The sequence below is a fragment of the Vicugna pacos genome, chromosome 32, assembly GCF_048564905.1.
Source record: "Vicugna pacos chromosome 32, VicPac4, whole genome shotgun sequence".
Taxonomy (NCBI): domain Eukaryota; kingdom Metazoa; phylum Chordata; class Mammalia; order Artiodactyla; family Camelidae; genus Vicugna; species Vicugna pacos.
The window spans coordinates 11,901,382-11,921,968 of NC_133018.1; positions in this window are offsets into that span (position 1 = coordinate 11,901,382).

A 20,587-nucleotide genomic window follows, 5' to 3' on the forward strand; every position below is an offset into this window, starting at 1 on the left:
CTCTCTCTCTCTCTCTCCAGTGGTGGAGCAAGAGGCAGCAGGGCCAGGGTGTAGGCTCACAACGCCCCCTCCCGCGTCCCTTGAGGGCCGATCCCGAAGGGTGCGAGAAGCCAGGCCTTCCCCCTCCTTACACCGACCACCGAGGTCACCGCAGGGTTTCAGGAGTCTCTGGAGGCAGAAGCCCGCCCCCTCCCCCCCATTGCTGGCCTCCTGAGCCTGGGGCTGCATCGCAGCGCCTTCAGCAGCGGTCCCAAACCCCGAGATCTGGTTTTGCCCGCACTCGCTGGCCAATCTCTGCCCCGCCGCTCCGAGTGGAAGGAAAGTAATTCTGCAGCCACCAGGTGACTAACCCCCTCTCCTCACCCACTTGGTGCCCCAAGCGTCCAGATGCCCAGGAGAGACACATTTTACTCCGCGTTCTGGCCTCCCCTCGCTTTTGGACGTGGGAGGGGAGCTTACTGATTTTACTTGTAAATATCTCGACCTTCCTTTGGCCTCAACGGCGGAGGTGGACGGAGCCTGATTTCTGCGCCTCACACTGCCCCCTCCCTCACGTGGCTGCTTTTGCCCGTAGCTCTAACTTAACCCTGGGGTCACCCAAGTCGCCACTCCTGACCCCCACTCCCACTCCAGTGCGCAAAGGAAGGGGGGAGAGGAAAGTTTGCGGGGTTCTGAATCGAAAATGTCGACATCTTGCTAATGGTCTGCAAACTTCCGCCAATTATGACTGACCTCCCAGACTCGGCCCCAGGAGGCTCGTATTATGCAGGGAGGCCGCTGTAACTTGGGATCAAAAGCGGGAAGGTGCGAACTCCTCTTTGTCTCTGCGGGGCCGCCGCGCCCCCCTCCCGGTGGGTGATAAACCCACTCTGGCGCCGGCCGTGCGCTGGGTGATTAATTTGCGAACAAACAAAAGCGGCCTGGTGGCCACCGCATTGGGGTTAAACATTGGCTAGCGTGTTCCGAAGCCTTGTGCCAGGCCTGGCGGCCGGCAGAATCCACAGGCTAGCGCGTCCCCAGCCGGGGCTTTTAGGCTCCAGCCGCGGGGCTCTACACGGTCTTTTTTTTTTTTTTTTTTCCCCTCCATGCAGACCCCTTGATCTTCTCTGTCTCTCTACCCGCCTCACGTTCAACAAAAGACAAACGGGAAACACTGAAGGAGCCTGCCCTTCGGCAGAGCCTGGAGAAACGGTGCTTTAAAAGAACAGGAGAAGGAGGCCAACTTTTGAATCCCAGAGGATCTGCAGAACTTCTGGTGTCCCCCAGATATTCCTCCATCTTTTGCAAAGAGTATTCACTTAATTGCAGGCCTGATTTTTTTAATTAAAAAAAAAACCCCACCTCTCCAAATCTGTAATGTCTGCAGTGTTTAAGGCAAAGAAGTAGTGTGAGTGGGATGTTAAAGTGGGGAAAGGGCAGGATGAGAATAAATGTCCAGCACGCACACCCAGACACACGCGAAACCAAATCGCCCATCCTCAGCCCGGGTCATGATTGCGGCAGAGAAGCTAGCCTTGCGGAAGAATCACCCCGGGAGCCTCTGCTGATACCACTCTCCCCTGTGGCACCGCATGCCTCAAACTCTAAAGGGGGCAAATCGACCCTTTTGTGACCGAATGGTGTTTATCTGAAGTTTACAAAAAGAGTGGGGGGAGCCGAGGGGGAAAGGAGGGGAAAGGTGGGGTCGTTTACTTTGGCAAGTTTGCTGTAAATATTCTCTACAACGTGTGTGAGGTCTGGCGAGGGACTATTACACGCTTATTCCCTCTTAAACTTTCACCCACCGTTTGCCGCGGAGCTTTTTTTCAGTCCGAGGTGTCGCTAAATTGGGAACTCTGTTGACATGAAGACTGCTGTGTTTCTCCAGGGGTCTGAGGCCTAATTAAGAAGTTCCTTACGGAGGTCGTTCAAGACGTAAACTTTTTCTGGGGAGAGGCTTTCTGAGCAGAGATGGCTCCCTGTTTCTGCCCAGGGCGCCCCCCACCCCCTACCCCACGCGCATGGGATCCCAGGCTCTTTTGATATTGACAAGCGTTGAAACTGACTAGGTAGGTGTCCGCTTCAGGATTTGCACCCCCCTTCACGCTCAGTTCCCCTGACTGGGGACTTGATTTTCTCAGCCAGACCTCCGGGAGGCAGCTCCCTCGGGAGTGCCTAGGTTGTACAGCCGGAGTTTGCTCCTGCAGCTGGCTGCTTGCACCCACCTCCCGACATTAGCATCCCCGTGCTACCCCAAACCTGACTTCCCCGCAGGTATTTCTGACGCCAGTGGAAGACTTCACAGACAGGGGAGGCTTGATTTCTCTCCTGGAGTTTCTCACCCCACCTCCCCCCAACTAACTTGCTTTAAGAGCCTAGTTCCTCTCAGGTCTAGAGGCTTTGGGGTCAGTTTCTTTGATGGAGAGTCGGTTTCTGCATCTTAATTCTCTAGGGTAGTCGGTACAAGCCTCTTGGTTGGACCAGACAGGGGACCCACTTCTGTTTCTTTTTCTCTTCCCCCCTCCACCACGATTTTTTTCTTTTTCTTTTTTGTTTCTCCCGTCTCTCTGCCCATCTCTTTCAAGATTCTGTGACTGCCAATCTGTGCTCTTTCTTCCTCCGTTTCCTTTTGCTTTCTCTTCTCTTCTTGGCATCTGGCTTGTTCTTGGGTTGTATGTCTCCTTCTTGTCTTGTCTCTATTGCCCAACCCTTAACTTGTTGTTCTTTCTTTTTTTTATTTACTCTCTTTTTGTGTTCTTTCTTCTTCTCCCCCCTTTCTATTTTCTCTGGCTTTCTTGGTCCTCTCTGAATCCCTCCTGCCTTTCTATATTTCCAGATTGTCTCTGTATTCCCCCCGCCCCGCCCCAATCTTTTCCAGGAACCATACAAGCAGGAGATACCTCTTCCTGAAGTTCAAGCAAACACCTCCCCCCACCCACCCACCCACACCCTTGGCTAGGAAGATAAGGTGACTTGAGAGATAGAAAAGTGTTGGGCCCATTTGTGTAGGTTGGAAGTATCACTTTCTGCTTTTGGTATCTCCAAAGTCACCCTTTTCCCCCAGAGCGGGCTCTCACCCTGTTCCAATGCTCTGATTTCACATCCTCTCTCTTCTTCTTCCTCTCGCACCCACCCCCTTTCCAACCCTGGAGCCCAGGGTAAAGGACAGCATGTCGGACCCTAAAGCCCCAGCTCCTAGCCTCTGTCTCGCCCCAGCAGCACAGGGCTTTCCTGTAAGGCACATTTTCCTGTCCTCTGACAGCCCTCTAAATTATTGATCAGAGCGATTCAGTGCAAGAGTCTGAAGCATGTGAGAGAGAGAGAGAAGATTGTCAAAGTTGTCTAGCTTGGGGAAGCAGTATTTTTAGTACAGAGGCTCACTTTGGCGCCAGTTGGTTTACGCAGTTTCTAGAGCATCATTCGTTATACACTTAATCCATGCTTATCATACCTTCTTTTAATGTAAATAGGTTTTTGGCAGAGGCAAAATGAAAAGATTTCACCCTCTGCATTATTCTTATTAGCATCCACCTTTCATCAAAGCTGATCGCCCTGCAAAATGACAAATTTGTAAACGGCTAGTGATTTAGAGAAGTTGGAAGGGAAGCAAGGAAGGGAAGGATGAAGGAAGTATGTGTGTCTGGGGAGAGTGCCTCTTATCCATCTGTGAAGGGTTTTTTCCTCTCGGTCAGGAAAAGGAACTAATTGTGGTTTCCTAATTTCAAACCAATCTACATTTTCAATGCTCTCTTTGTGTGTTTTGCACAATTACTTAAAGAAAAAACCAAGATCATGCAATGGGCATTTCTTAGTCCAGCAGAAATGAATTCACTAGGAAGAGACTGGGAATTTTTCTCTCTCATGTTATCTGACCCAGAATCAGCAAGGCGCAGGGGCAGAGCTGACATCGGCCTTGGGCACCACCGACCACGACCACGGCTGATCTTCCTTCAACGTCCTCTTCCCAGATTCTCAGTTGGAGACAGGTAAAGGTGTAAATGGCCCTTCAGCGATTTGTCCCAGGAATGTGACTTGGTGGGGGTGGAATCTCGGCGACAGAATGCTTAGAAAGGGTGGAGGGGATTATAATGATATATTTTCCAATCTCCAGCTGCAGATTGAGGGTGCTTTCTGAACAGAAGCCCTTAATTCCACGGTTTCCTGTTTCTGCTTCTGTCCATTATTACTGGTGTTGTTTTTAGGTGCCAGGGGCGTGGGAGCAGTGGGGTCTTGCCCCGCGGGAGCAGGGAGATCTGTAAGTCAGAGTGCATGGCAAATCAAATGACCTCTACTGTCAGGGAGGTTGACGGGGCAGAGAAAGATCAGCTCCTCCAAATCTGCTGAACTAACTGGCCCCTAGTAGCCACAGACACGTTTTCTCAATTTGAGGACAATATCCATTACTATTTCCCGTACTGGGTTTCAATTAAAGAGGGTGGGAGCAGAGACAGAAGGCAGGAGATAAATGAAAGGGACCAGTGAGCACCAAAGTTGTGTGTCTGGGGGGGGGTAGTGTTTCCTCTTCTCTTTCCCTTTCTTTCTCGAAGCCTTGCCACTCTTCTTTGCCAGTCTGCCTGTGTTCCCAAAGGTAATGTTCTCATGCCTCCCAAATCCAATAGGCTGAGGAGATAGGGAAGGAGCTGTCACTCATAGAGATTCTTTCATATCCAGTGAAGCCCCCAAGAGAAGTAGATGTCCCTAGGGGAGCGATGGCTTTGGGAAGGGATTTGCCTTGCCCGTGTGGGCATGAGGCTTCAGGGATTGGACTGGGGGTGCATTTAAGAGTCCAGGCTTCACTGTCACGTTGAAAACTGATTTCAAAAAAATCCCTTCCCCCTTGTACAAGCCTATGGAAAATGTAACCTTTTTTAGTTCTAAGACCCAGGGCGGCTGGGAGGGGATTTCATCTGCCCCTCTGGCATGCCTGGCAGGTAGGGGACTTGAAAACCTGCTGCCAAGGCCAGGATTTGGGCTGTGGGTGCAGAATCCTGACTCCAGGCCTAGCCTGGCTGTCCCCAAACAGCTGCCAACTCCCCAGCCAAACAATTTGGAATCAAGCACCAGCTCTTCCACCCCGTCTGCCTCCTGTGATCACTGACCCTGTACCATGGCCGCTCAGATAACTGGGCAGGGGGTCGCTCCACCTCTGTGTCTTCATTACCTGATCTGGGGAGCCTCTTCTTCTGTCTTGGTAAAATAAATTAAGAGGCCATTTCAAGTTGGAGATACCTTGCTCCCAACCCAACCATCCCTGCCTCCAAATACTACGTGAGCCCTGCCGGAGTCCTGTAGACTATCCAGGGAGTGAACCCTGTGAACTGGAGGGACAGACGTCCAGTCCTCCGGCTACCAACCTGAGCTGAAGGCTTGGGTGAAAGTTGGGACTCCTGAGACGCCAGAAGCCTTTCAAAGTCTCCAGTTTGGGTTCGGAATACATGGGGGCTAGAAAAGTTTCCCTGTCCCTTTTTTTTCCCAATTTGTATTTATGTTTTAGAGGAAGAAGAGAGAGGGAGGCAGAGACACACGTACATAGAAAGAGGGAATGTTTGGAATTGTGAGAGCTTTTCCTAAGCTTTGCTTTTGCTGGCGCCCAGGCCTCGGTTCATTTCACCTCCAAGCCAAATATTAAAAATCCTTGGGGTTAGGGGGTGGAGCGGACGGGCAGGCAGAGAGGAGAGGCCTTCCGGACCTAGGAACCAACCTGCCCCCTGGCTTTCTGCCTTTCGCTTCGGAAAGGAAAACTTTGGGTCCCAGGAAGAAGGTGGGAGACCAGGACAACCCAAGGCTCCCCATAAGGTCCTTTAGGGGATGGTTTCTGACCCAGGGAGTTTAACCTACTCACCCCCCCACCCCACCCCCTTACCCCGGTTCCAAATACGGAAGCTGCGGACGCGCCTCGGTGCGGCTCCAGGCCTCACCCAGTGTGGAACCAAAGATGCTCTCGGCCTCGGATTACACCCGCACCCCTGAGGATGGAGGGGGCCGGCGCTCGGATGGGGAGGTGCCCAGCGCCCTCAGCGGCCCGCGGGGAAGCAGAGGGGTCTCTGACAGGCTGGGCTGCCCCGGCCTTCGGTCGCGACAAGGTCCCGCCAGGTCCGGGAACCCGCGTCCGCGGGCGCCGGCTCCCCGCGCCGGTTACCTGCCTTCCGTCGGCGGCTGCCGGGGCGGGGCGAGGCGAGGCCGGCTTCCCGGGCGGGAGTGCGGCCGGCCCAGCCCGCGGAACTCGCGTCTTCCCTCTAAAACTAAGATCTCAGGGATTCCAGTTAGGAGCCCCCTCACCACCCCCTCCCCAACGTCCGATGAGTCTTTTTGCAGCATTGATGAGTCCTATCTCCCGCTCCTCTCCGGCTGCAAAGGACTCATCGCGGGGTGGAGAGTGAAGACCTTGGCGGGGTCGGGGGTTGGGTACCAAAAATAAAAGAGGAATATTGCATTCTCTGTCCCTCGAAAGTGATGGGAAAACAATTACAAGGAGGTAGCCTCCTGGGAGAAAACCAGTCTGAACTAGGGAGATTTTCTTCAGGAGGAGGGAGGGAGGGGTGGAGGGAGCCATCTCCTCTCCCACCGCTGGGGTGTGTTTTTACATGTTTTCTTAGCAGCAAGTTCTATAAACAGGTCAGCCCTACGCTGCCAGCCTAGGGAGTTTGAGTCTGCCTCTGGCTTCCAGTGTAGACGCCTCTGTTTCCCACTCACCGCCCATGCAAGGCAAACGCATGGCAGGGTCGGGGGTGGGGGGAACGCCACCCCCCCTCACTTCTGACTTGGAGGGTGTATTTGCTTTTGAAATAACTTCTGTCTTTAGACGGTAAAATATGAGTTCCCCACATGTCTGAGTCTGGTCTTCTGGTACCTCAAGCAGGGTTTGGGTGGTTGGGGGGCGGGGGAGGGGCTGCTCTAATTACCTCTGAGCTGAGTAGGGGTGGGGTGGGGATTCTGTCTTATTCAGCCCGGCCCTGCTGGGGTGCCAGGGCGCGTTATTAAACCCAGACGCTCAGTCCAGGAGTTGGGGCCATGCGGAAAAGATTTACAATTAAGCCAATTGGGGCCGAATACAGCCATCCAAAGTTTGCAGGTGTAAATAATGCCTTGCTTTTTTTTTTTCCATTCCAAACGACTTCATTTCACCCACCCCCCTCCACCCCTAGCTCCCCCACCCCACCCCTGCATGACTCTAGTTCTTTAGAGAGATTGGGTGGGGGGGAGTGGGCAGGAAGGACGGTGCAGCAGTTAGGATATTCCTATTAGACAAGTTAAAATATGATGTTGCACTCACTTTTATGTCCGTGTATTAATGCGGGGATAACCAAGACAGACTCCTCTATTTCATTTCTCCGTCTAGAATTGAGAATTGTTACAGTCAGTGAAAGGCCTTTTGAGTGTGGGTTATGAATTCTTTTTTGTGGGCGGGGATGAGACAGATTTCTATATAACAGGGATGTTGGCGTTGAATTATTATAAAGTTTTTTAGTTGTAGACATTGGGTAAGGGAGGGGTAAGAAAAAAAAAACAGGAAATTCCCTTTAGTTGGAATATCAGAACATTGCCCCAAATTGAATCTGGAAAAGAGGGGGGCCTGGCTTTCAGAGAGCAGAGCCTCGACACTTTTGACAGCTTCAATTTAGATCTTCCTAAAATTTGGAGAGCTGGCTGGGCGGTGTACCCGCCCCACTTCAAGGCTATATTCCATTGCACTATTTAAACATAATAGGATATGCATGTGTTTCTACAGTGTTCTATGTGGATACAAGTGTGTGCATATGGACCTTCCAGATAGCCCCAAATGCGAAATTAAATCTCAGATTTAAAAATACATTGCAACCACACCTCACAGGCAGACTCCCATTTGATCAATAGAGACAGAGTTAAATTTGTTTTGCAGCTACACAGTTACTCCCTTTCTCTCCTAGCAATAAAGTCTGTCTGTTACAAATTACCAGGGAATTGGAGAATATGCCCCCCCTCCCCAACTGCTGTTCAGTGGTTTTAGTCTTGCACTAACCCGCACAATAATATATGTAGTATGTGTGTACACAGGCGCTTTTCCAAAAAATTAGCGATAACGTTGCGGGTGTATGAAGAGTGGTGTTTTTCTCCCACTGCATGTAAGATTCAGTCCAGGGTGAGTTGTTCCTCTGGACACCCATCAGTGGGGGACTGGCACCCACGAGGATCTCGGGGAAGGAGTCTTTTCAGCCTGGGTTGCATGCAAGGGCAGGGAATCAAGGCGCCTGGCTCCAACCAGTATAAGGTCATAGGTATAGAATTAGGGAGACAGGACTTAACATGTCCACAGCAAAAAGAGAGAAAGACTCAAACGAGCTCGGGACAAAACCCCCGAGCTGCCACGAGGAAGTTTCCAAGCAGTGGTGGTGCAGACATTATTTTTTTTCCTTTTTCTTTCTTTTCTCTTTTTCTTCCTCTAAAAACTTCCCTGTCCAATGCATATCCTGGGCATAAATAAAAGGAGGGGTGGGGGGACTGAACGTTGGATGAACCTGAATCAGCCGTAAGCAATGCGGGGAGAACATGGGGAGGTGTAGAACATAGGTGTGCCCTAATTTCAGGGCTACGGGGAATGGAAGGAAGAAGAGACCGCTTCCCGCTTGGAAACCTCCACACCTTGTTTCAGTAGAGACTTGCCGGGAACCTCTGTCCAGGGTGACCTTGCCGTCTCGCCGCTGGATGGCGCTGGAGGGAGAGGAGGCTGGCGGACAGTCATCCTCTGTGTACCCTGCAAGCCTGAGCGAATCTCCACTGACACAGGGGGTTGGAACCTCAGTTTTGAACTACAGCAGTGGAGTGGCAGCTCCAGATGTACCAGGAGGCTGGAGCTGTTCCTGGAGGCTGGGGTGGGAGAGGGTCCCCAGAGTCTGTCGGATCTGGAAGTTGGACTGTGGGAGACTGGGCAAGAACTAAGATGCGGGGAAAGATGGTTCTCAGGGTGAACTAGTGCCTCATTTTAGGTGCCACCTGCACAAGCTCCTGTTTATCGGGAAAAGGGTGTGTGTGTGTGTGTGTGTGTGTGTGTGTGTGTGTGTGTGTGTGTGTGTGTGTAGGTGGGGAAGGGAGTGGTCTGGAAAGGAGATCAGCCAGATAGGTATGGCGATTTGAAAAGGGCTCACGATTTGCAGAACCTCACTATCCCCTCTCTTTCTTGCAAAGGCCAATCTGATGCTCCCCCAGCCCAAGTGTGCACCGTCGAATCGGAGTGGCTGGCTTTACCAGCCAGAATTGTGCCTGGCATTGGGACTCTCAGGGCTAGGGTGCATGCTGATCTCGGGCTCCTTGGGGACTCGGCACTGCACATTGCCAGACCTGCCTGAGACCTCATCTGAGAGTGTCTCTCTGAAGGCAAATGAGAGCTCAGACTGGCTGCTCTGCAGCCAAAAGAGGATCTGAGCGCCACAATTTTGGGAAGAATAAGTTCATGCAACACTTACTGGGCGATTACTATGTACCAGGCATGGCATTAGACGTTGCAATCTTGTCAAAAGTTACTCAAAGAGCTAGAAAGGAAAAAAAATCAACCTTAACTAAAGAAGTTCATCAGCTACATGGTCTGGGTAGGAGTGCCTAATATTAGTTCTCTACTATGTAAGCTTCTGGAGGAGTGGGACTCATTATATCTCCACCTCTGATCACAGTGCTTGGTAATCAGTAGTGCTCAGTAAATAATCTTTCAATACAGGAATGAAAGTGAATGAAAAAGGGGAAAGAAGGCACTAAAGGGGATTCTCTGTGTATATGAAAAACAAATGACCACTTCCAAAGCGCATTTTTTAAAAAGCATCAAAAATCCCCCAGAGAGATTCGGACATATAAAGTGGGACAGTGAAAAGATGGTAGTGGGAAGAGAAATCTGGTGTAAAGGATACAAGCATCCACTTAGACATCCACAAGTACTGACTGAGAGGCTTCTCTGTCTGGGTACTCTGTTAAGCTCTGGAGTTTGTGGGCAAAGAGATGGGTCCTCGCCAGCTTGATGCTTATGGGCCTCAGCGTTCTTCACTGCAGTTTAAAAAAAAAAAGTAAATAATTCCCATTTTAAAGATGAGGAAAGTTGAGGCCAGGAAGGGTGATATGGGTGAGGGCTTCAGTTCAAGGTCTTAGGACAGGAAGGCTGAATTAAAGTCCAGTGCCCAGCTCTTCTGCGCACTGGGCAGAGGGAAGACTGGGCGACTTTCACTCCCGGGAAGAGGCAGCGTCTGGGAGCCCTGGAAGTCCTGGCGGTGCTACTGACTGCCGGCCAGGTCACCACGAAGCCCTTCTTAGGGGGAACAGAAGTCTATATCCCACTACGGTTGTGCAAAGGCCGTTCCCAGATCTGCTAGTCCCAGATCCGACCGTAGGGCTGTGAAGAGGGATCTAACCTCTAGACTCTGCTATCTGGGTTTTTTTTTTTCTTCCATTCAACGCGTACACCTTGCTTAGGACCAAGCAGCACTCCCATACTTTACAGACAGGAAACTGGGACAGATAGCTAGAGAGTCTTGCCTAAGTTCACATTGCTAAAAAGTGACAGCAAAGAAACTTCTGCCCCTGCCAAGGTTTTTACGTTTCTGTGCAGACCCCTCCCTTCATTTGTACCCCAATGCCCAGCTCAGCCTGGCATGAGCAGAGCGTTCATCAAATGCTGGCTGATTGAACAAACTTAATTCTTGTTTGTTTTTGTGTTTGTTTTAAAAATAGAACAAACTAAAAACTGAACCAATGATCGAATAAAAGGGAGTGGGGTGAGAAGCTTGTTTCCCAGACTTCCTACGTGGGGGTGGGACGGACTTGGGTCACCCGCGTGTCTTCCCGCAGCCGCGAGGCCACTTCCCACCAGCTTTACAAAGACGCCTGTGATTTCCTTCCGTCTATATTTTCGTCCGAGACTTCGTTGGGTTGATCGATGGAGGAGACGAGCTGACCCATCGTGAGGTCAATACAATCAATGGGGTCCTCCACGACCACGCGGAAATCGCCTTCATTGCTGTGCGCTGGGTTCCTCCCAAACCCAGGGATTTAGGGTTTCTCGCTCCCCGATGTCGTTACTGAACTACAGAAGATGGAAGAGGATGGAGGTAGTGGGCGGTGGGGCGGGGGGAGCCTCAAGCCTCACTCCGGGGGAGCCTCTGGGAACACCAGGTCGGGAGCCCCACCCCACCCAGCCCACCAAGCGCTCTCAAAGCTCTTGTAAATTTCGTTCTGGCGCTTCTCGCCTTGAAATCACACACCCGCGCCTCTGTGCAGCCGGTCCACTCTCCTTAGCCCTCCGTTATTCATCTAAGAAATGGGTTTGTTACGAAATGCTATTTATTGGAAAGAATATTTGTGAAAAACCCAACGAGGATGATACTGTTTCCTCATGTCAGCTCATTAAATAAAACTGTCCGAGGAGGGGGAGGGTATAGTTCAGTGGCAGAGTGCGTGCTTAGCATGCACGAGGTCCTGGGTTCAATCCCCAGTCCCTCCATTATAAAATAAGTAAACCTAGTTACCTCCCCCCCTAAAAAAAATTAATGTAATTAAAAAAAAACCATCCGAGGAGGCAGGCGCCTTCTCGGTGACCTCCATTTCCCAGGTGAGGAAACTGAGTCATGCTGAGAGATACAGACTTGCCCGAGGTCCCAAAGCTAGTCTCTCCTGGAGCTGAGATTCAAACTGGGGAATCTGTAACTCATCGTCTGGCTTTTAACGACAAGGCAAGGCAGTAGGTGTACACACACAGTAGGTATACAGCAGAGATGCATTTCCTTTACTTTTGCCCTTTAGGGAGGAGACATTCCATTTAACCCTTTCCCAGGCAGATCTGGAAACTGCCTTGATACGTTGCTCCTTTCCTTCTGGAAGCAAATATAAGGGGGGTGGGGGGAGAGGTTGGAGTCTGACAAACCTTTTTAAACTGGGAAATCCAGAGCTTTCAAGACCCCTTTTTTTTTGTACGAAGGAAGGAGGAGGATGTGTGTGTGTGTGTGTGTGTCTGTACGTGGAATCAATATGGTCCAGACAGCCCTTCACAAAGGGGCTCCAGGCGGGCGCCTCGGCCGCATGGCCCCCGCCCCACCGCCCGCGGCGAATTAATTGGGCCCTGAAAGAAGGGGCGACGGAGCTTCCAGTTAATTAGTCAAGAAATGAATCAAGCCCCAGCGGCCTGGCAAAGGCTCCTGGGGCGCAGGTTTTGTGCAAGCCAAATTGGTCGGTGGGCGCTCCCCTTGGGCCGGGTGGGGCGCCGCGGGGAACACAGCTTGGGCGCCTCGGGCGGTCCTGCGCCCGGCGCCTGGCACCCTGCGTCCCGGAGCGGGCTCGCGCTCTCCCGCGGGCTCTAGCTTCCCTCGTCTCTTTCCCTTTTTCTGTCTCTTTCGTCTCGCTTCTCTTTTCCCTTTTTGCTTTCGGCCGTCCCACCCCTCCGATTCTCTCAGGCTCCCTGAACTTTGCTCAGGGTTTCCCACCCTCTTTCCCTGCTGCGTCTCTCCAAGCTCTCCATCCCGGCGTCTCCCTCTGAAGTCCCAGCCTCAGTCTAGCAGGATCTGGGACTGGGTGGTTGGGGGCGGTGCTAGGGGATGTCGAGAATCCCTGACTTGGGGATACAAGGTGGAAATGAGCACTGGCTTTGGAGCCCTGAGGCCTGCTGTGTGGTCCTGGGTGCAAGACTCTCCATCCTTGACTCCCCTTGGATCCTGGCTCCTGACTGAGGTTAGGAGAACCTTCTGAGATAATGCTCTGCTTTGAAAGGGTCTGGTAACCTGTGTCCCCACGCGATGAGGACTTAGAATTGAGGCACACCTGCAACACATAAGCAACTATTGAGCACCTGTGGTGTGCCTGCCTTACTTTGCTCTCCATCACCTCCTCCAGTCACTCTGCAGCAACCCAGGCAAGGAAGATCCCGGGGTTTTCAACCAAAGCAGCTCTGTTGGAGGGGAGGGAGAGGAGTTACAAATAGTAAACTCAGTTATTTCAAGGCCTTTTTGTGCCATGTGTCCAGTGCTCTTTTCTGAGCTAAAAAGGGATGGAGCTGGTGACTCAGAGAAGTGGAGTGATTTTCCTGAAGTCACACAGCAAAGGGGAGGCAAGGCTGAGGGTTTCATCTTCAACCAGGCATTCGGTGCCCGCCCCTTGATCCCATGAAGAGCTCAGGGGGTCCTCAGAGGTCCTGCTAGCCTGGCTTGGCACCGAATATATTTATGTACAGCAGAAGGGTCACCAGAATCACCTTGTCTCCTCCAGCTTGGCACTAAGGCCCAAATTTCTCTTGGACTCTATTTCTTTCACGTCTTTCTTTGCCTTCCTAGCTCTGTCTCTGTTTTGGTCTCCCACCCACCAGGCTTTTTGTCTCTCCTCATTCCCCTCTGGAATCCTGACTCGGAAGTTGAGGTCAGACTATCTTCTACTTTCTTCCAATTATCCAGGTAGCTGCCCACATCTCGCAGCTTGGAGCTGGGTTGACATCTGTCTGTCGCCAACCGCCAGCCAGGATCCGAGCTGCAGAAGCAAATTAGGTTCCATTCCATGCCCTCCTTACTCTGCCGACTCCACCACCCAGCCCCTCCCCAAGCCGCATCCACGAGGTCCTAGGAGAGACTCCAGCGGTTGATTCGATGAATGCCTGAGTTCCAAATAGCAGCCCAGAACCGCGTTTTTTCTTTCTTTGCCCGCTTGACCGACTTTGGCTTCGCTCAAGGCCCCGAGGTGCCTGCGCCGCGCTTGGCTCCGCTTCCTGCCCCAAGCGGGAGGCCCGGGTCTGTGGTTTCCGCTCGCCACATCCCTGCCAGGCGCGCACGCAAGAACTTGGCGAGCTTCTCGCACGGGCTTGGCACAAACTGCTTTGGGCCTCAGTTTCCCTGCCCTTTTCGGATAGGAGCAGAGACGGACGAAACAACTGGGAGAGGAGGAATGGCCAACAGATTGGGTGGTGGCAGGACTGGAACCACGGCCCCTTTCCCGTTCCCCCTCTCCGCGGACTTTATCCACCTTAACGACCCCAGTCTCCCCAGAGCGCGACCTACAGCCTGTTGGAGCTCCGTTGGCCTCATGAGTGGGTGTGCCCGGCTACCTGGAGGCCAGGACAGGCTAGGTCCTAGCTAGCAGGTGCACGCTCGGGTGTGTGCAGGGCTGGTTCCTCTCGTGCCTGCCTGATCCACTGGGATTGTTGCTGGCCTTGGTACATTTGCAGCCTCGCGACAAGCTGCGTTCCAGCAAAGGGTTGGCACACCTCCTTGCTGAGCTTTAACAGGGGCCTGTTAGAGGCTGGGGACTTTCACCCTTCTGAGCCTCAGATGCCCCCTCTGAAAAATGAAGGTAAGAGGCCCTGCCACAGTGAACCATGGCAAGGAGTAAATGAGATCATGTGTGTACATCACCCAGTCTAACCCCTGGCACATAGTAAGTGATCATTAAGCATTAGCTGTCTGGGCACCCTAATCTCTCTCTCTCTCTCCATATATCTATGTATCTATATAGGTGTAGATACATATATATGATATAACTACATATAATGTGTACTCTTAGAATATGCTTAGTATATACTATGTATGTATTTAAGTATATACTTAGTATATCACATCTATACTAAAAATATATACTATATATATTTAGAGTATCTTTAAGAATATTTTTTTTCCTTATAAGACTACCTAGCTCCTATTAGCATTGATCTCTTACCCAGCTCTGTTCCCAGCTCCACCTGAAGCTCTGCCCCTTGTCCTCTTCCCAAGTTGATAGCGCAATGGGATCCTTCCTCAAGCCCCCCGCCCCCAGGCTTAATGTCACCATGGGCTCCTTTCCGGAATCCCAGGACCTCAGAACTGCAAGTGACTCACAGAGAAAGTGCCCCTGTCCTCCCCTTGCACTGGAGTTAGGGTCTCGGGTAGACTCTGAGACCAGGTGTCCTGACTTGGGATCCAGTGCCTCTTCCACCCCTCCCCCACCTGCCCCAGGCTATCTCCATCTCCTGACCTGGTGGGCGCGGGGGTGGGGTGGGGTGGGGTTAGGTTTCTCAAATCAATCGAGGGAACACACTTGTGGAAAGTGAAGGAACGTGATTGGGCGCCTGGAGCGTGTTTGGGCGGAGCCCAGTGAGGGTCTATAAATGAAGAGGGGACTGCGTGGGACCCGGGCTGGAAGGGATTTCAGGCTTCTGGGGAGGGCTTTGGACGCCTCCTGGCTCTCAGCACAGTTGTGTGTGGCTGTGAGGGCCCTACTCCCGGGCCCAGACTCCTAGTTGGCAGCAGGAAACACCATCCCCTGCCTCGGTCCTTTGGGACCACTCCTTTCCAGCCAGCCCTAGAGCCCGGTGGGGGAGGAGGGAGATGGGAAAGGGAAGATGGAGAGATGGAAAAGGACAATGACAGAGAGTGTGCACAGAGAGAGTGAGAGCCAGAGAGAGGGGGGACGCTTGGGGAGAAGGGAGGAAGGAGTACACCGAGGGAGGGAGACCCTTTCACACCTGGAGAGACTGGGAGAGGCCAAGTGAGAGAAACACAGGAGACAAAATGAGAGGCAACTGGGGGCATAGAGTAGAGACAACAGAAGAAAAAGTGGGGCAGAAGGAAAGCGCATGCAAAACGAATGCCCCCAAGGCGACAGAAGAGAGCCGGCGGGGAGATGACAGCCCCCACCGGCGAGGCCTGGGGCAGCCCCGCCGCAGCCCCTCCCCCCGGCCCGCCCGCCCCCGCGCCCGCTGTATTACTTAACATGCTAGCAGATTATCTCGCGCAGTATGAATGCCTCCATTAAATCATGATTGAGCTACTCCAACCGACCAGTTCCCGAAGTTGCCTCCAGCCCCCAGGGAATATGGTTTTCAAAACCATACAGAGCATCAGATACCAGCAATTTAGGAGATAAGTTATCATTCATTAGGGGTTTCCAGGGGCCCCCTACAAGGCCTTTGGGGTAGGGGGTGGGGGAGTGTGTGGCTGAGAGCTTCCAAGTCAGTGCAGGAAAAGACACTGCATTTCTCTGTTTGCCATCGGCTTGGCTTAGAAGCCTCTCCCCCTCCCCCAGCGCACAGCCGCTCAAACCTACAAGGAAGGTTTGGGTGGTAGGGTCGAGTTGGCCAAGAAGAGGACACATTCCGCCAGAGTCCTCCAGGTTCCCAGAGTGCATCTGGCGCGACGGAGAGGGGCTGTGCGTGCAATTTCTTGGACGCTCTCCCTGGAGAGCGACGGGGCGTGGTGGGGAACATCCCCAGGTACTCCTGGGAAAGCAGCTCTTTGTTCAGCCAGGGGAGGCTGGTGAGTGATGAGGAGGAGCCCGATGAAAGTGAAGATCCCCCTCCCCGACTCATCACTCCCACTGGTTCAAATAAACCACAGTTCGCCTTCTTCCCTCTTGCTCTGCCTCCTCCCTTACTGGCCTCCCAGTCTGCTGAGAAAGGTATTTTAAAAGGACATTTTAATGGTAGCAAAGAAAAGGATTTCTTTTCCTTTTCTTCTTCCTCCTCCTCCTGCTGCTGCTTTTTCTTCTTGCGAGGCTTGTGTTTGCTTTGCTTTAACAAACAGCTGATAGAGTTTGCTTTAAAAGAGCACTAAAAAAAAAAACTACCCACAGGGCAGGCCAAGTGTTAACTGTGCATATGCGTGCGTCTGTGGATGTGTGGTGTGTGTGTGTTTAGGCCTCCTGAGCAGGTTTGTAGTAATAAATGGGACCTGCTTCAGGTGCAGAAAGCTAGCGGGGGGGGGGGGGGGAGCAGGGAGGAATGTAGGGACAGATTTACACCTGTCCTTACAGCTGCCATCAACAACACTTACAGCCTCCAGAAATGACCCTTGGTGCCGACTTGTCTGGAAGCCATCAGGGTTAGTTTTGAAGCAGGAATCTTCAAGTGGACCAGAGGGCAAGCTCTGCCCACCCCCTCCCACCCCCCCCCTTCCCTGTTGCTGTCCTCCAGGGCTGCCCCATCCCTCCCCCCACCAACCTCCCCTCCCTCCGTCTGTTTCCCCTGTCAGACAAATATCATCATTTGACTTTTAGATCCCTTTGGTGCTACCGCCTAATGAGGGCTGGGCAGGGTGCAGGGTGCAGCGGCCACCCTCCTCCCTCCCGCCTCCCCCCAGGAGCTGGGTCTGGCCCCAGGAATCTGTGTGGGATTCCTGACTCTCCCCTCCAGCCAGTGTCTGCCCCCTGCCACCAGCCCCGCCCCAGCCCACTGGCCAGACAGTTGAGCCACTGATAATATCCAGATGCCTCTGGAATCTTGCTTCCAGTCCTCCCAGCGCTCTGGCTGGTCTGCAGAAGTGGGGGCAGTGGGCAGCAGGCATTCTGCCCTGACACTCGTTGCCACCTCTCAGAGGCCGATGAAAGGCCCACTCAGCTGGGCCCTTCAGGACGGGGGAGCCTGGAGCCAGGGCACTCAGAAGGCATGTTTGACACCCATGCTGGGAACTTTGAGTCCCTGACTCTCTCCCCTCGGCCCCACAGAGGTCTAGGAGGCTGAGAGGGAGCAGACTGCAGGCCACCGGGCAAGTGTCTGGCCTCAATTCCCTTATCGGTAGAACTGGGAGTGGCCGGGGAGGGAGATGGCAATGCAGCACTTCATGTTCTATCCATCTTGGTATCACTTCAGAATGATTTCCTTAAAGTATACTTTAGTCATCTCTTTACTTTTTCAAAACACCTAATCTGTCGAAAATGAAATCTTTATCTTGGCCCTGCAAATCAAAGTCACTTCCCGGAAGTACAAGGAAATGAGAAAATGGCGAGTGGTGGAAACCAAGCAAAGTTGCAAGGCTGTGAGCTGGAGGTCCAGGCTCTCCTTGAAGGTGCTGGAAGGCTGGGGTTAGAAGGGGAGTCAAGACCAGTATGTTGGCGCTCACCTGAGATGGACTTGGAAGGTCTGAGAAGAAGTGGAGTGGGAACTGTTTTCTCCCTGGGGCTTTAGGTCCATATAAAGGCACGTTCAGCTCCCACCCTTATACCCCTTTTGACATTTTGGGGGGCACTGCTCTAGGGAGTGCTTACCTAGAGCTTTCTAATGTATTGCAGCATCCAGGACCCTGTGTCCCGATTTTGGATTGTGCTTTTCTTGGCTCTGCTGCTCCCTTAGTCTCAGAATCGTGGCTCAAGCTCTCTCTTCACTTTCTCCATCACCGGGAAAAGTTTCACCACCTTTTTGGGCTGTTGGACCCTTTGGGCAATCTCCTGAAGTCTGTGGATACCGCCTGAGAATAATCTTTTTTTGCAAGACACAGGGTTACAATTTCACATGAAAACTTATTACAAATATAGAAGCAAAGTAACATATAGGCTCCTTACAAATGCATTGTGTCCCGCAGTCTAGCCGTGGCTCTGATATTGTACCTTTGAAGTCAGGATGAGCTGAACAACATTTAGGGATCTCCATCACACCTGTAACGCAATATGAAAATACCTGTGATTCTGTTGGTGACCGAGTCACAGTCACTGCACGTCCTCCTGTGGGTTGTCACCCTTATGGAATCCTAATTTCATTGCAAGTCATCCAGGTTCATAGATCCCCGAATTCTGTCCATGGACACCCCTGTACAGACCCCAGGGTAAGGACCCCTCAGTGTAGAGGAAATGCATTGGGCTCTTGGTCTCTGTAGGGACTGAGGAAGGTTCTTACGGGAAACAGGCACAGCTTTGAACGCTGGTGCAACCTGCAGATACCACAAGCTAGGGCAGGGGGGAATGCCATTATCAATATTTCAAGGGCTATTTCTCAATAGGCCCAGAGGGGTGCGAGGTCTGGCTCAGAGAGGGGAAAGTTCTCCCCAGAGTACCCATCAGTACCCCCATCCTAACACAGCCACGCCCCAGGATGATGTTTGGGGAAGCTCTGGCCCTACCAAAAGCTCAGCTTTCCCACCTAGATAAAGGATGGAGCCTTGCTTTTATCTTCTCCACCTTTACCATAATACCTGCACAGCTCTTTTGCCCCAAAGGATTTGTGGACAAGTCCTATCTTAATTAGCATTGGGTAACCCCCTCATAAAGGTTAAGATACAGGGAGCTGATGCATTTTCTGCCTTTAAACAAAGCACTTAGGCAAACATTTGTGCCCAGGGAAGGGAAGTTGCAAATGGCCCCAGGACATTAGCCCTCACTGTCCTTGGTGAAGTACAGCTTAAAGGACTCTGAGCTACTGGGACAGGCCCTTGGAGGCCTTTTTTAGGGGATAAACAGAAATAAGAAAGCTGGAAACTGTCAGACACCTTCAGAGAAATCGAGTGTAGCTTAAAGCTGAGCAGGGTAACCTCATGGAATTCTGGCGTCCTGGGAAAATGAGGACCAAAGTATTATGGACCAGTGTGCAAGACCTATACCCTGTTCTTTGCTTGTGTTATTCAAAGGTACTGTGACCGGATCTAATATTCCTTCATTCAACTCATTCATTCACTCATTCAGCAAATCTTTGCCAAGGGCCTATCATGTGCCTCGGGCCAAGGACATAGCAGCGAGCCAAGCAGCACAGGAAAGTGATGGTCCCCGAGGACCTTCTAATGGGGGAGAGGATAGCGAGAAACAAAATAAACAGGAAAAATAAATGTTGGATGGTGATGAGCTACAGGGAAAAAAATAAATCAGAAAAAGGAGTCATGGATGGGAGGTGGTGGGGTTTAATTTTAAAGGGTGGTCAGAGGAGGCTTCACTGAGAAGGTGGCATTTCAGCCAGGACCTGGGGGAGATGGAAAAAAGCCATGGGGATAACAGGAGGGGTGTGAGAAAGGAGGCGGGGCAGGAGACCCACCTGTGTTTGAATACCTGCTGGATCCTGGATCCTGAGCTGGGCACGTTCTGTCCATTGTCTCCATCACTCCAGCTCAACTTCATTAACTCAAAGGGAGTTCTTATTTTCATCCCTATTTTACTGTTGGGGAGGGTGAGGCTCAGAGAGGTTAAGTGACTCACCAAGGTCTACCTAGGTAGAGTTACAATTGGAGCCCAGGACTCAATTTTTCTTTCTTCTGGAAAGACAAGATCACTCAGGAGAGAGAATGCATTCTAATGCTTGGCACAGAATTGGTGCCCAATTAATATTAGATTTCTTCACTTCTCCTCAGCCATCCTGCTCCTTGGCACCGTTTGGCCCAGAGTAAGGACAACATGTCTGCTGGTTTTCATGGTCTAGGCAAGTGGTCTCCAAAAAAATTTTTTTAATAAAACATTTCCCACATAAAAGTAGAGAGACTGGTAGAAGGAACTCTCATAGATCCACTATTCAGCTTCAATAATTATCAACTCATGGCCCATCTTGTTTCATTTATACTCTCAGTGGATTGTTTTAATGCAAATTCAGACACCATACATTTCATTGGTAAATACGTCAATGTATATCTCCAAAAGACAAACAAAACAAAACAACAACCTCAAGATTGTTATCACCCACCCCCCGCCCCCAAAGCAATGTTTCCGTAATCTTAGGAAATATATCCAGTTAGTATTTGATGTTCCCGGATCACCTCCATTCTTCTTATTTTATTACCATTGGCTTGTTCCAGTTGAGATACAGACAGTGTGTCTACACTGTGTTTCATTATTTATCTCTTACATCCACTTCCCACTTTTTTCCCCCTAAAAAAAATTGTAAATGGAAATCATGGAATCATCCTAGCTCTTGCCATTTGCATCCCTTTAGTGTCATTTATTATGTTTCTCTGTC